Raw genomic sequence first — 14,452 nt, forward strand, 5'->3', positions numbered from 1 at the left:
CAGAGGGGTCAATGAGTTCAGGTTCCTTCGCTTCAATGTAAAGTAAAAAAAAGTAGGGAAATTCCCAAGATATTCTATAAGTATATCAATGGGAAGAGGATAACCAGGGAAAGAGTAGGGCCCATAAGGCAATCTATGGGTGGAGCCAGAGGACATCGCTAGAGTGTTGAATGAATACTTCACGTCCGTCTTCACCCAAGAGAATGAGGATGAAGGTATCGAAGTTGTGGAGAGAGACTGCGAGGTTCTTAAGCAAATTGATATAGGGAATGACAAGGTATTGGAGGTGTTGGCGGGCTTAAAAGTGGACAAATGTCCAGGTCCGGATGATTTGTGTCCCAGACTGCTGAGGGAGGCAAGGGAGGAGATCGCAGGGGCTCTGAGCCGAATTTTTAATTCCTCTCTGGCCACGGGGGAGGTGCCAGAGGACTGGAGAACAGCTAATGTGGTTCCGCTATTTAAGAAGCGTTGTAGAGATAAGCCAGGGAACTACAGGCCAGTGAGTCTCACGTCAGTGGTAGGGAAACTTGGAGAAATTTCTGAAGGAGAGTATCTATATCTGCTTGGACAGGCAAGGTTTGATCAGGGATAGTCAGCATGGCTTTGTCAGAGGGAGGTTGTGCCTAACAAATTTGATTGAATTTTTTGAGGAGGTGACCAGGTGTGTAGATGAGGATAGTGCAGTTGATGTAGTTTATATGGATTTCAGCAAAGCCTTTGACAAGGTCCCACATGGGAGACTTATAAAGAAGGCAAAGGCACATGGGATACAGGATAATTTGATAAGGTGGATTCAAAATTGGCTTAGCTGTAGGAGGCAAAGGGTGATGACAGAAGGATGCTTTATGACTGGTAGCCAGTGTCCAGTGGCGTACCACAGGGATCTGTGCTGGGTCCCCTATTATTTGTCATTTATATAAACGACATAGATGACTATGTGGGGGGTAGGATTAGTAAGTTTGTGGATGACACAAAGATTGGCCGGGTGGTTAACAGTGAGGTTGAGTGTCTTGGGCTACAGGAAATATAGACAGGATGGTCAAATGGGCAGTTAAGTGGCAGATGGAATTTAACCCTGAAAAGTGTGAGGTGATACACTTTGGAAGGAGTAATTTGACAAGGAAGTATTCAATGAACGGCATGGCACTAGGAAGTTCTGAGGAACAAAGGGACTTTGGCGTGTCCATAGATCTCTGAAGGCAGAGGGGCATGTTAGTGGGGTGGCGAAAAAGGCATATGGGACACTTGCCTTTATCAATCAAGGCATAGATTACAAAAGTAGGGAGGTCATGTTGGAGTTGTATAGAACCTTGGTGATGCCTCAGCCGGAGTACTGTGTGCAGTTCTGATCGCCACATTATAGGAAGGATGTGATTGCACTGGAGGGGGTACAGAGGAGATTCACCAGGATGTTGCCTGGGATGAAACATTTAAGTTATGAAGACAGGTTGGATAGACTTGGGTCGTTTTCGTTGGAGCAGAGAAGACTGAGGGGCGACCTGATCGAGGTGTACAAGATTATGAGGGGCATGGACAGGGTGGATAGGGAGCAGCTGTTCCCCTTAGTTGAAGGATCACTCACAAGGGGGCATAAGTTCAAGGTGAGGGGCGGGAGGTTTAGGGGGGATGTGAGGAAAAACTTTTTTACCCAGAGGGTGGTGACGGTCTGGAATGTGCTGCCTGGGAGGGTGGTGGAGGCGGGTTGCCTCACATCCTTTAAAAAGTACCTGGATGAGCACTTGGCACGTCATAACATTCAAGGCTATGGGCCAAGTGCTGGTAAATGGGCTTAGGTAGGTAGGTCAGATGTTTCTCACGTGTCGGTGCAGACTTGATGGGCTGAAGGACCTCTTCTGCACTGTGTGATTCTGTGATTCTGATTCTGTGAATGTAGTCCAGTGTTCACTATTTAAGTAAATGAGTAGCAGTGTTAACATGATTTTGTTTTGTCAGTTTTTTGTTATTGGAAATGACATGTCCAAAAGGAATAAGGCTTCCCACACATCTCATGCTTTGTGAATTAAGCCAAATAGAACCCTGACATTCTGAACACATTGCTGTGGAGGAGTTAGCTCTAGGGTAAATTACCAGAGCTTGCCAGGGCTGTGAGGCTCTTGTATCCTTCATAAGGATTATTTGCATGTGTATGAGCAGGAAAAGGTTAACTGAGGTGGTCTGCCACAGTATTAAGCTTTCCTGATCCTGCATTGGAACTGTCCTGAATGGTACTGGGTGTGCACAGTGCTTTAGTGGCTATGTCCGGTGCTATAGTGGCCCTGCCTGGTGCGATACTGTGTGTTTCAGTGCTGTAATGGCTCTGTCCTGTGCGGTACTCGGTCTGAACAGTGCTGTAATGGTTCTGTCTGGAGCAGCATTGGGTGTTTCTCAGTGCTGTAATGGCTTTGTCGAGTGTCAGGTTTGCTGGGTGCTGATTTGGGTCTGTGCAGTGCTGTCCTGGGATTGCAGGATGCAAGGCCTAAACCTGTGTGCTGGTATATTGAACCCTGCCTGGTCCCATTTTGCAGTTGTTCAGTATGTACCATACTCACTGCTTTAATGAGACTGCACTATTTCATCATGTGATGCCAGGGTCAGGTGTCTGGTTAAAAAACTGGGGCCTAAGCTTCCTCTCATTCTCCAAAATTGGACTGCATAGTTGGCACTCAATGCTATCATAACACTTACAACGGATATGAAAAGGCCTGTTCTGGGTTGTTTGCTTTTAGCATCTTGTCTCATTTTTCTTTTGCTTTTCTACATGTCCTGGAACAATTTAAAGAGCTGCTCTCATTGGAATTCAGGCAATGCTTTTTTGGAGTTGACCTAAATCTCTGAAGCAACCCTCATCACTTTGGGGATGAGTAGCTGTTGACCATCAGTTCCCATTGTCTCATCAAACTACTTACATATATTTCTGTCCTGTACTCTGGACAACCAATGGTCTAATGTGCGTCAAATGTTTTGTGTTTTTTTTTAATGATATAAAGGCACTCATAACGGATTAGGTAAACACATTGTGGATTCGTTTATTTAGACGAGGCACATGAGTACAAATATGTATGGATAGAAAGCTTGAATACATCAGAGCTGTGCTGTGTTCTGTTCATAGGTAAAAGTGAAATTGAAACTGGATTACATGACACATTTCCCTTCTACTAATGTCCTGCTGCTATCCCATAAAGGCATATTACAACATCACCCTTTCTTTTTTAAAGATACTTTTCCCCCTAAACTCTGAACTGTAGAGGTAATCTGCTGGTAGCCCAGATCTAACCTTGTCTGGAGGTGTCTTTAATTGCTCACAGTGGGGCTGTTATTCTTGGACATTGTTCCTGGTTGTATTTGGGATCTTGTCCTCGATGTAATAGGACTGCACAGTGGTTGAGGAGCTGGAATGGACCTGATTTGTCCTCAGTTACGCCTCACCATTGCACCATTGTTTGTTATGATTCACTGGACCTTGGCTCCCAAAAAACTCCTTGTCACTTCGGCTGGCTGCTGTGTACCTTCTGTGGGATCCTGGATGCAAACTTATTGCCCCAACTGTAAACTTAGCAATCCTGTACCTGCATTTTCATCGTGCACATTGGTCATCTTCTCTTGTAGTTTTAAAAGTTGCTCATTAGTTTCTGAGAGAGTAGAATGGGTAAGAGTAGGTAGATTGGTACGCACTGGTCTGCTTAACATGAGCTCTGCTGGTGATGGAATAGTTGCACTTGAAGGTGTCGCTCTCAGGTGTAGCATTGCAGTATGTGGATCTTGCTTGGTCCATCAACATTTGAGAATTAAGGATTTCACCATGTGAATTATTTGTCCAGCTAAGTCATGAGATCTAGGGTAATGAGGAGAAGAAGTAGTGTGATCAATATTCCACTTCTCACACATATTATGAAATAGCTTACCCATAAATTGCAGGCCCTTATCTTAATGGTCTCTCTAGGCACACCAAATAAAAGGAAAATAGCATTCAGAGTGAGCGCAACAGTTGTGCTTGATGTATTGTGCAATTGTCGAATAGTGGGGTACTTGGTAAAATAGTCCACGATAACAATGAAATCAATGCCATGGACATAAAAGAGGTTGGATGAGATTTTGGACCAAGGATAGGTAGGAACTTCATGTGGAATCAATGGTTCTTTGTGCTGACTTGGCATAGGCTCTTGGCATGCCTCGCACTTCTTGACGATGACATCAATGTCATTGTTCATATCCGGCCAATAAATTGTTCCTCTTGTGAGTCTTCTTGTCTGATCCTTGCCCACATGTGAGTGATGAAGTGGTTGAAGAATATCAGGTTGCAAAGATTCCGGTATGATGAACTGCCAGCCTTTAAAAATGACTCCCTGGGAGATGTCTAGCTGGTCCTGGTAAGGCCAAAATGGTCCACATTGTCATGGACATGCTAAATTGAATCAGGCCATCCTTCAGTGATGGTTTTCCACAGTTTCTGTAGTGTTGAATCTTCCATTGTTTCTTCTTGTAGCTGTTGGTAATTGCATTGCACAAAATATGCCAGATCAATTGACGAACTTGCATTCTCCTGCAAGTGTAATGTTGCAGCTCCCTTGAAACCACCAATTTGATCAAAACATTCTGGATATTTTGATGTTAGTTTGTGAACTTAGGTGATAGGAGTAGTTTCTGAGGTTAACCTGTGTGATGCCTGACTGATTCCAGGGATTGTCACTACTGCAACGTCGTGGCATGCTGGTAAATCCACAATCGCTGGGCCTTTATTCTCCATGATGTAGAATATCTCTGGCACCCAGGAGGATTGATTGTACTTGCAATCCAGGACTATGGATCCTGCACATAGAATTAGTGAACGATTATATGCTGAACATCTCGCAGTAGTAGGTTTCGTAATGGCCTTCCATGTCTGTGAATATATCTTTTAGAATTTGCAGGGGTAGTATGTTGGCACTTTCCCAGTAGTCAATCTTGGCCAATAACAAATAATTACCAACTTTTATAGGCCAGATAATTTGAACATTGGCAAACACTTCGGATGGTGAGATGGCATCTATGTTTTCCTCGGGATTGACGGTGTGAAACATGTTCGCTTCTCCGCATCTCATCGTGCACATCATTATCATTTCTGGTTTGTCAATCACGTTATCTATGTGTTTCTTATGGGACACCGGATGGTCATTCTTATTGCTTGAAGGTACCTGTTGTGTACGGTCTGTTTGGATCAGTGCACGGCTCTTTATGGCTGCATCAGCCTTTGCTCTAGTGAACTGTTACTTCCACTGGTCCTTCCAGCCACATGCCTTGCAGAATTGATGAAAAGCTGGGCATTTCCAAGGTGCATGCAGAAGGCCACACCCTCCACATATCTTGCTAGGTTCGGGTGCTCTAGTGAGTGCATCAACAAGCGGAGTTGTGTTCAGAACCTGGAGGCTTTGTCGACTTGTGAGGATTGCTTCACACTTATATCAATCCTTGTGCAGCTCTTCGATGCTATATGTTTTTGGCTTGTCTAGCAGACCTTTCTGGAATTTGGTGTGACCTCTCGATGCGGTCAGCAACTCAACAATTCTGTCTGCTAGCTCGGCATTTGAAAAATCACAGTACATACCCTTTTCTCTACATTTGCTGACAAAGTGGTCTCTGGATTCTGTAGGCTGTTGTCAAAATGACAAGAACTCTAATTGATGAATATGCAAGGTTAACTTGATGCTGACCTGGTCTTCCAATGTAGCCCATATCTTTTGAGGATCCCTTAGCTTTTCTGCTGTTAATCCTGACGTATTCAGCCTGTGTCGACCCTCATTCCCAATTGCTAAGAGAATTTTTATGGGCTACTTGTCTGGATCAGACACACCTGAATCAAGAAACTATGGCCAGGATGTTTCCTATGGCAGGCGGACTGGGCGGGAGCAGGCGGGGGGGCAGACGCAGAGCTGATCGCCGCCCGCGATCGGCTCCGCACCGCAATTTTACGTGGGTGGGCCTATTAAGGCCCACCCAGCATTATACACGGCCAGTAGCACTCAGCACTACCTGTACGGGCGGGGGGGAGGCGGGGAGAGTCAGGGCCAGCGCTCTTTCGCGTATGTACACCAAAGAGCACAGCAATCTTCCTGAGGCTTGGATCTGCCTCAGGGAGATTGAATGGATATTAAAATAATGAAAGAAATGACTTAAAAATGTATTTAAACATGTCCCCACTCATGTGACTGTGTCACATGAGTGGGGACATGTTTTTATATTTGTGGAAATTAATTCATTTAATAAAAGCTTCAGGAAACGTCATCCTGCTCGTGGATGAGGTTTCCCGAAAGACTTTAAGGTTGGACGGGCAGTGTTCTCAAGTGGCTCAATTGATTTCTTAATGGCCTTAAGAGGCCGTTTACATTTCTGCGGGCGCGCAGCCGACTCTGGTGCGCGCCCACCAAATAAAATATCGCAATGACGTCTGGACGCATGCCTGACATCATCGCGAGTCATTTTATACGTCGGCGTGTCGGGCCCGCCCCCTGCACGCCGACCGGAAAATTCTGCCCTGTAACTCTGTACGCTGTTTAAACATTTTGAATTTGTTTAGTAGGGCAGACGCATCCGAATTCAAACTGGGAAATTTCATGGACGTTTTGACGATATCCCTTTGACCTGCCTTCTCCTATAAGTGCCTGGGATGAGTGTCGATGTTGCCGCTTTCACGCACTTTTCTGAAGCTCCGCCCGTTATAATCGAACCTTCTCTGGCCTGGTTTTTATGATGGCTTTCTTTTGGTTTTTTTTTGTTTGGCTCTCCCTCGCTCGCTATTGATCCGGCCCACACCCTGGTCACTCACCTGTCCTGAATAAGCTAACCTGGTGGTGTTCCTCTCGATGCATTGTCCCACTCACGGAACTGACAGGTTAGGCGCTGCAATCTCACCACAAGGGACCAACCTGCATACCAGCTCTTTACATGAGTACTATCCTGGCACTGTGTCTTCAAAGCTCTGCTGTGCAGTCGCCACGCTGCGATTTCAACACTCTCTGATGCTGTGGTTTGTAGCAGTCTGAGAAAAACGCCGAGGGTCATCTCATGCCATGTAGCATGATCTCAGACTGTTCACCATATCGTACCTGTAACTAATCTTGCTGCCAGGCTGTTTGACCACTGCTGAACACCATGTTGTGTTTCTATCATGATATAAAGGCACCAATCACTGGTATACAGTTGGGAGGGAGTTGCCCTGGGAGTCCTCAACATCAACCTGGACCCCATGAAGACTTATGGCATCGGGTCAAACATGGGCAAGGAAACCTCCTGCTGGTTACCATGTATCGCCCCCCTCCGCTGATGAATCAGTAATATAAAGGCACCGATCATTCATAAGGGATTGGGTAAACATGTTGTGGGTTCATTTCTTTAGACTAGGCACATAAGAACACACGCACAAGGATAGAAAGCTTGAAGACACATCAGTAGCAGAGCTGTGTGCTGTGCTCACAGGCAAAAGTGAAACTGAGACTGGATCACATGACACACTTCCCTTCTAGTGATGGCATGCTGCTGCCCCTTAAAGGCATATTACAGCAAAACGAGGGGCATGGCCAAGCTGTTTCAACTGTTCCATCCATATATCGCGCTGTGTGAGGGAGACAGGAATTGAAGACAAACCGTGTTGAGAGATGGAGGAGAAAATGGTGACTGGGACCCTGCCCATTCCAGCATTTGAAACTTCCCAGTGCCTAAAAGAAAGAAATTTCATTTATTTAGCACCTTATCCTTGGGACATCTCACAGCTAAAATGAATTACGTTCGAGGCCTAGTCACTGTGCAGGTATAGGCAAACAATTTTCTCCACACCAAATAGGACCAGTGAATCTGTCATTGGTTGATTGATTTTTACTTTGTAAAGAAATTAGACTATACAAACCAGGACAAGCTGTCTCACTTTGTCCAGAACAGCAGAACCAGCTCCCGCGCGCCAAGGGGAGTTAGATTCAAAACTAAAGCGCGGAAACAATATTCCAGTCAGCAAGTGGTAAACCAATGGAAAAAGCAAAATTCTGTGGATACTGGAAACCTGAAATAAAAACAAAAAGAAAAAATGCTGGAAAGATTCAGCAGGTCGGGCAGCATCTGTGGAGAGAAACAGAGTTAATGTTTCAGGGTCGAGATGACCTTTCATCGGAGTTGAAGGAAGGTGGAAACATAAGAGTTTTTAAGCCAGTGGGAGCGGGGAGGGGGCAGGTAGAATAAATAGGAAGCTCTGTGATAGGGCGGGGGCTGGGGTAGATTAAATATTAAAGGTTTCATGATGCAACGGCCAAAGAGAGTGGTAATGGATATAGTAAAGAAACAAAGGTTGTGTCCAAATGAGGTGTGAATGGCTACATAGAAACATCTAAATGCGACATGAAAGGGATGAAGACAGAAAAAAGAGAAAACCAACCCAGCAAAACAAATAAAAGGAAAAAAAAAACACATAGAACTATAGAGGATACAAGTAACATCCAGGAAGCAGCTATAAACCAGGAATGGAAGGGGGAAGGAGGTCAGGAAAATTACAATCACCAGAGAAGTGGTACTGAGTAAATTGTTGGAGCTGCAGGTTGACAAGAGTCCGGATCCTAATGGACTTCATCCTCAGGTCTTAAAAGAAGTGGCTAGTGAGATAGTTGATGCACTGGTTTTAATTTTCCAAAACTCCCTAGATTTGGGGAAGGTCCCATTAGATTGGAAGAAAGCAAATGTAACTCCATTATTCAGAAAGAGAGGGAGGCAGAAAGCGGGAAACTAAAGACCAGTTAGCTTAACATCTGTCACAGGGAGAATATTAGAAGCTATTGTTAAATAAGTCATAGCAGGTCACTTGGATAAGCTCAAGGTCATCAGGCAGAGTCAACATAGTTTTGGAAAGGGAAATTGTGTTTAGCCAACTTATTGGAGTTGTTTGAAGAAGTAACGCGTTGTGGAAAAAAGGGGAAGCAGTAGATGTTCTGTACTTAGATTTCCAGAAGGCATTTGATAAAGTGCCACATTAAAGGTTATTGCAGAAAATAAGAGCTCATGGTATAGGGGGTAACATATTGGCATGGATAGAAAATTGGCTGGCTAACAGGAAGCAGAGGGTAGGCATAATGGGTCTTTTTCAGGTTGCCAAATGTAACAAGTGGTGTGCCACAGGGATCAGTGCTGGGACCACAACTGTTTGCAATTTATATAAATGACTCAGATGAAGGGATTGAAGGGATGGTTGCCAAATTTGCTGATGACACAAAGACAGGTAGGAAAGTAATGTGTGAAGAGGACAAAAGGAGGCTACAAAAAGATATAGATAGATTAAGTGAGTGGGCAAAGATCTGGCAGATGGAGTATAATGGTGGGAAAATGTGAAATTGTCCATTTTGGAAGGAAGAATAAAAGAGAAGCATATTATCTAAATGGTGAGAGATTGCAGAGCTCTGAGGTGCAGAGGGATCTGGGTGTCTTAGTGCATGAATCGCAAAAGGCTAGTATGCAAGTACTAATTAGGAAAACTAATAGAATGTTATTATTTATTGGGAGGGGAATTGAATACAAAAGTAGGGAGGTTATGCTTCAGTTATACAGGGCACTAGTGAGACCACATTTGGAGGACAGTGTACAGTATTGGTTACTTTATTTAAGGAAGGATGTAAATGCATCAGAAACAATTTAGAAAAGGTTTACCAGGCAAATACCTGGAATGGGTGGGTTGTTTTATGATGAAAGGTTGGATAGACTAGGCTTGTATTCGATGGAGTTTAGAAGAGTAAGAGGCAACTTGATTGAAACATATAAGATCCTGAGGAGTCTTGACAGGGTGGATGTGGAAAGGGTGTTTCCTCCTGTGGAAAAATCTAGACCAAGGGTTGTTGATTAAAAATAAGGAGTCGACCATTTAAAACTTTGGAACTCTCTTCCTGAAAAGGTGGAAGAAGCAGAGTCCTTGAATATTTTTAAGGCAGAGGTGGATAGATCCTTGGTAAGCAATGAGGTGATAGGTTATGGGGGATAGGTGTGATGCAGATTTGAAGTTACTATCAGATCAGCCATAATCTTATTAGCTGGCGGACCAGGCTCGAGGGGCTGAATGGCCTACTGTTCTTTGTTCGTATGTTATGATCTAAAGTTGTTGAACTCGCCATTGAGTCCAGAAGGCTGTAGAGTGCTGAGTCGAAAGACTAGGCGCTGTTCCCCAAACTTGCATTGAACTTCATTGGAACACTCAGCAGGCCGAGGATAGGAAGGTCAGAGTGGGAGCAAGATGGAGAATTAAAATGACAGGCAGCTGGAAGCTCGGGGTCATCCTTGCTGACTGAATGGAAGTGTTCTGCATTCGGTCACCCAGCCTGCATTTGGTCTCCATGATGTAGAGAAGACCACATCGTGAACAGCAAATACAGTATACCAAGTTTAAAGCAGCACAAATCAAGGCTCCTTCAACGGCACCTTCCAAACCCGGGAACCTCTACCTACTAGAAGGACAAGGGGAGCAGCTACATGGGAACACTGCTACCACCTGCAAGTTACCCTGCAAGTCACACACCATCCTGACTTGGAACTACATTTGCCATTCCTTCACTGTCGCTAGGTCAAAGTCCTGGGTCAGAAACCCTCTCTAACAGCACTGTGGGTGTACCTATACCACATAGACTGCAACAGTTCAAGAAGGCAGCTCACCACCACCTCCTCACAGGCAATTAGGGATGGGCAATAAATGCTGGCTTAACCAATGACACCCGCATCCCATGAAAGAATTTTTTTTAAATCGCTGTTTCATTTGGAAGGAGTGTTTGGGCCTCTTACAGTGAGAAGGAAGGAGGTGAAAGGACAAATGTTGCATCCCCTGCACTTGCACAGAAGATGTGGTAGGGAAGGGAGGGGGTGTTAGGGGTGATTGAGGAGTGGTCCAGGATGTTGCAGAGGGAACAGTCCCTTCGGGCTGCTGAAGAGGGAGAGCAGGGGAAGATGTATTTGGTGGTGGCATCACACTGGAGCTGGCAGTAGATGATCCATTGTACCCCAAGACAAGGTGGGGTAGAAGGTGAGGACAAGGGGAACTCTGTTGTGGTTCTGGGAGACAGGGGAAGGGGGAGAGAGAGCAGGAATGTGTGAGCTGGATCAGACACGGTGGAGGACCCTGTCAACCTGCTGAGATTTGGCAGGAATTTTTTTTCATTTCTGGTAAACCTATGGCGTGGGCTTTCCAGGCAGATGATGGGAACAGATAATGTTATTTTATTCAAATACAAGTTAGGCAAATTTCTTTCAGAAAATGGTATTTTGGGATACAGTATGTGAGTAATTTGAGAGATGACATGGTGAGTGTAAGATGCTTGGGAGGAACAGGTAACTTTGGAAAAATGGTTCCCAAAGCTTTCCACTACAAGTGCTTTACCTTGGCCCAAGTCTGTGTTTAGATTAGTAAGTAGCAATTGCTTACCATGAATTGCCAACATACAACTGGTTGTATCATGTGGTTATCAGATTGGTGGAAGCCAAGATAGCTGGACCTTGCTCCTTTTTTTTTGCCTATTGCCAATTCCTTTGTAGCAGCAACCCTTGTCAAAAAGCCTGACACTTCTTCAAATAATGCCCTGGCACCTTTCCTGTCACTAGAACAGGCAGTGAAGGCCAGAATCCAGCACTCCTTGTTATATAGGCTAAATTTATCAGCTTAGATTATGTGATTAAGTCCTGGAGTGAGGTTTGAACACATAATCTTTGGACTCAGGACTGCTAAGTGGTTATCAGGATGTCATTATCAGAAGTCTGGGAGCAGTCCATGCAATAATAGAAAATGAAAGTGCTGGAAAAACTCAGCAGGTCTGGCAGCATCTGGCCAGAGAGAAACAAAGTTAATGTTTTGAGTCCAACATGACTGTTCTTCGGAACCGAGTTGAGGACTGAATACGAGTCTTACAGATTCGAAACGTTTACTCTGTTTCTCTCTCACAAATGCTGCCAGACCTACTGAGTTTTTCCAGCACTTTCTGTTTCTATTTCAGGTTTGCAGCGTCTGTAGCATTTTGCTTTTATTTGAGCAGTCTATGCTGGTCCTCTTTACTGGGCACAATAGTGGGCAGACAGCTAGTCCTTGATCTTGTAATGGTAGGTAAAAGATTGAAAATATTTGCATTCATACAGTACCTTTCACAACCTCAGGACGTTCCAAAGCATTTGACAACCAACAAAAGATTTTATCAAGTGTGCTCGTTGCTGTAATGCAGGGAAACATGGCAGGCAGTTTGCACACAGCAAGCTCCCACAAACAGCAACCTGATTGCAGAGATTGTGTTTTGTTGTGATGTTGTCTGAGGGGTTGCCCAGCGCACCAGGGAATACTCACCTGTTCCTTTTCAAAATAATGCTATGGGACCTCTTACATATGCCGGCAAGTGAAGATGGTAGTTCATCCAAAATACAATCCCACACGAGCTCTGTGTGCATGTGTGTGTGTGTGTGTGTGTGTTTGTGTTTGTGTGTCTGTTTGAGCTCCGTGTGCATGTACCTGTGTGTGTGTGTGTGTGTGTGTATGTGTGTGTGTGAGTCTATGGGCAGAATATTGCGCTTGTAAGCCAGGCATGCACCCAACCCAAATGAGCGTAAAACGACACGCGCTGACATGGGGCGAGCCTCCCAATGTCATTGCGCACGCGTGCGATATTTCATCTGGCGGGCGCACGTGGGAGTTGGCAGCACGCCCGCCGACAATTAGCAGGCCTATTGAAGTTCTAATTACATGAAAACTTTCACTGCCTGTCCAACCTTTCACGGGCAGGTGAAAAGGCCAAACGGGCCTTTGGATATTTTTTTGCGAAACCACACCCACGGGCGGGATGAAGTTCCGATCAGCGATTTTTTAAAAATGAAAAAATTTTTCAAACTAATTTGTAACATGTCCCTGCTCGCATCAAGGGACGTTATTCAACATTTTTAAATTCTTTATTTCTTATGTTTCTAAAAGCTTCAGCTCCCTGACGCAGAGAGCTTCACGCACCCGCACGCATGCGCAAACTCCTGCGCTCACCCTCCTGCCACCCCCCCCCCAAACACAGGCAGCGCTGAGCGCTGTAGCATGCAATTCACGCTGGCTGGCCGTTAATTGGATAGCCAGTGTGAAATGGCGGCCGTGGCCCAATTGCGGGCGGTGGCACGATTCGCAGCTGCTCCTGCTCGCCCCTGCCGAGCCCGCCCAACTTGGGAAAACCCTGGCATGTGTGTGTGTGTTTGTGCTTGCGTGCGTCTGTACGTGTGTGTGTGTGCCCCTGTGCAAATGTGTGTGTGTGTCCGTGTATCTCAGTGTTAACTGAGGACAGGATTGATCTCAGCTCCGATGCTGCCACAGTCAAATAGCTTGCCAGCACTTGAGGATCACGCATGTAGAATAGCCACTTACCACTTTGCAGCAGCTGGTGCCCATAACTCTGTTTTTATTCATTCACGGAAAGTGGGCTTCACTGGCTGGGCCAGCATTTATTGCCCATCCCTAGTTGCCCTTGAGAAGGTGGTGGTGAGCTGCCTTCTTGAACCGTTGCAGTCCATGTGGTGTAGGTACACCCACAGTGCTGTGAGGGAGGGAGTTCCAGGAATTTGACCCAGCGACAGTGAAGGAACAGCGATATATTTCCAAGCTGGGATGGTAAGTGACTTGGAGGGAAACTTTCAGGTGGTGGTGTTCCCAGTGAGATATATCCCAGTATCAGTGCCTTTGAGAATGAGCGAGAAGGACAGAAATAGAAAGCAAAAAACAAAGCAACGGAAGCACATCAAGGAGCAGCCACCTCCAGTGTGGGACTCTGACCCTTGGCTGAGCTGATCGCAGACATACCACGCCCAAGCGGAGACAACAAAGGCAAAGGCATCAGGCTGGCTCACACCCAATGGTTTGGGCCAGAAGTTTGCGTTCCGAGGTTGGGCGTGTGGCCGACTCGAACGGGTGTAAGATTGCGTGAGATGAGGTGGGGGCGAGTGTCCCGACGTCATCGCACACACGCAACATTTCGCTCAGTCGGCGTGCGCACAAGTCGGAAGCGCGCCCACTGACAATTAAGCCCGTTGACGGCCTAACCAAACGCAATTTCCCATGACCCGTCCAACCTTCCGGTTGGTGGACGGGCCAATTGGCCAGGCGGCCTTTTCATTTTTGATGATCCGAGGGCTGGATGAAATCTGCGTTCGGATTTAAAATAAAAAAGAAATATCCGGGGACCGTTTTTTTTTGTGAGGTACGCTTTCGGGGGGCTTGATAGTGCCGCACGGACATTCTTTTCAGCATTTTTGTGCTTGCTTTTATTATTTGCAGGCCTGCAGGTCCCTGAGGTGGCTTGTCTGCCTGCAGGGAGCTCAGTGGAAGCGCCCACCAGCACCCGCGGTGATGTCGCCGCCCACCCTCTTCCCACCCCCACCCCGGCGGGTGCTGAGCCTTTCTCCAGGCACACCGATCTCGGGCGCGCCCTGGGGGTTAGAATCCAGGCCTCGGCGT

At 45.8% G+C, this 14,452-nt stretch overlaps 1 long non-coding RNA gene across 1 annotated transcript; it reads right to left on the bottom strand.

Annotated features, from left to right (window-relative positions):
* Positions 1–6,478: 6,478 nt before the first annotated feature.
* LOC144680378 (uncharacterized) lies at positions 6,479–13,400 on the bottom strand. Its single transcript, XR_013576556.1, has 3 exons — positions 13,367–13,400; positions 7,877–8,026; positions 6,479–7,688 (listed from the first exon to the last, which is right to left on the bottom strand). It is a non-coding gene; the product is annotated as an uncharacterized LOC144680378 (long non-coding RNA).
* Between the last annotated feature and the right edge of the window lie 1,052 nt (positions 13,401–14,452).

This window comes from Cetorhinus maximus, chromosome 5 (assembly GCF_964194155.1).
Source record: "Cetorhinus maximus chromosome 5, sCetMax3.hap1.1, whole genome shotgun sequence".
NCBI classification, from domain to species: domain Eukaryota; kingdom Metazoa; phylum Chordata; class Chondrichthyes; order Lamniformes; family Cetorhinidae; genus Cetorhinus; species Cetorhinus maximus.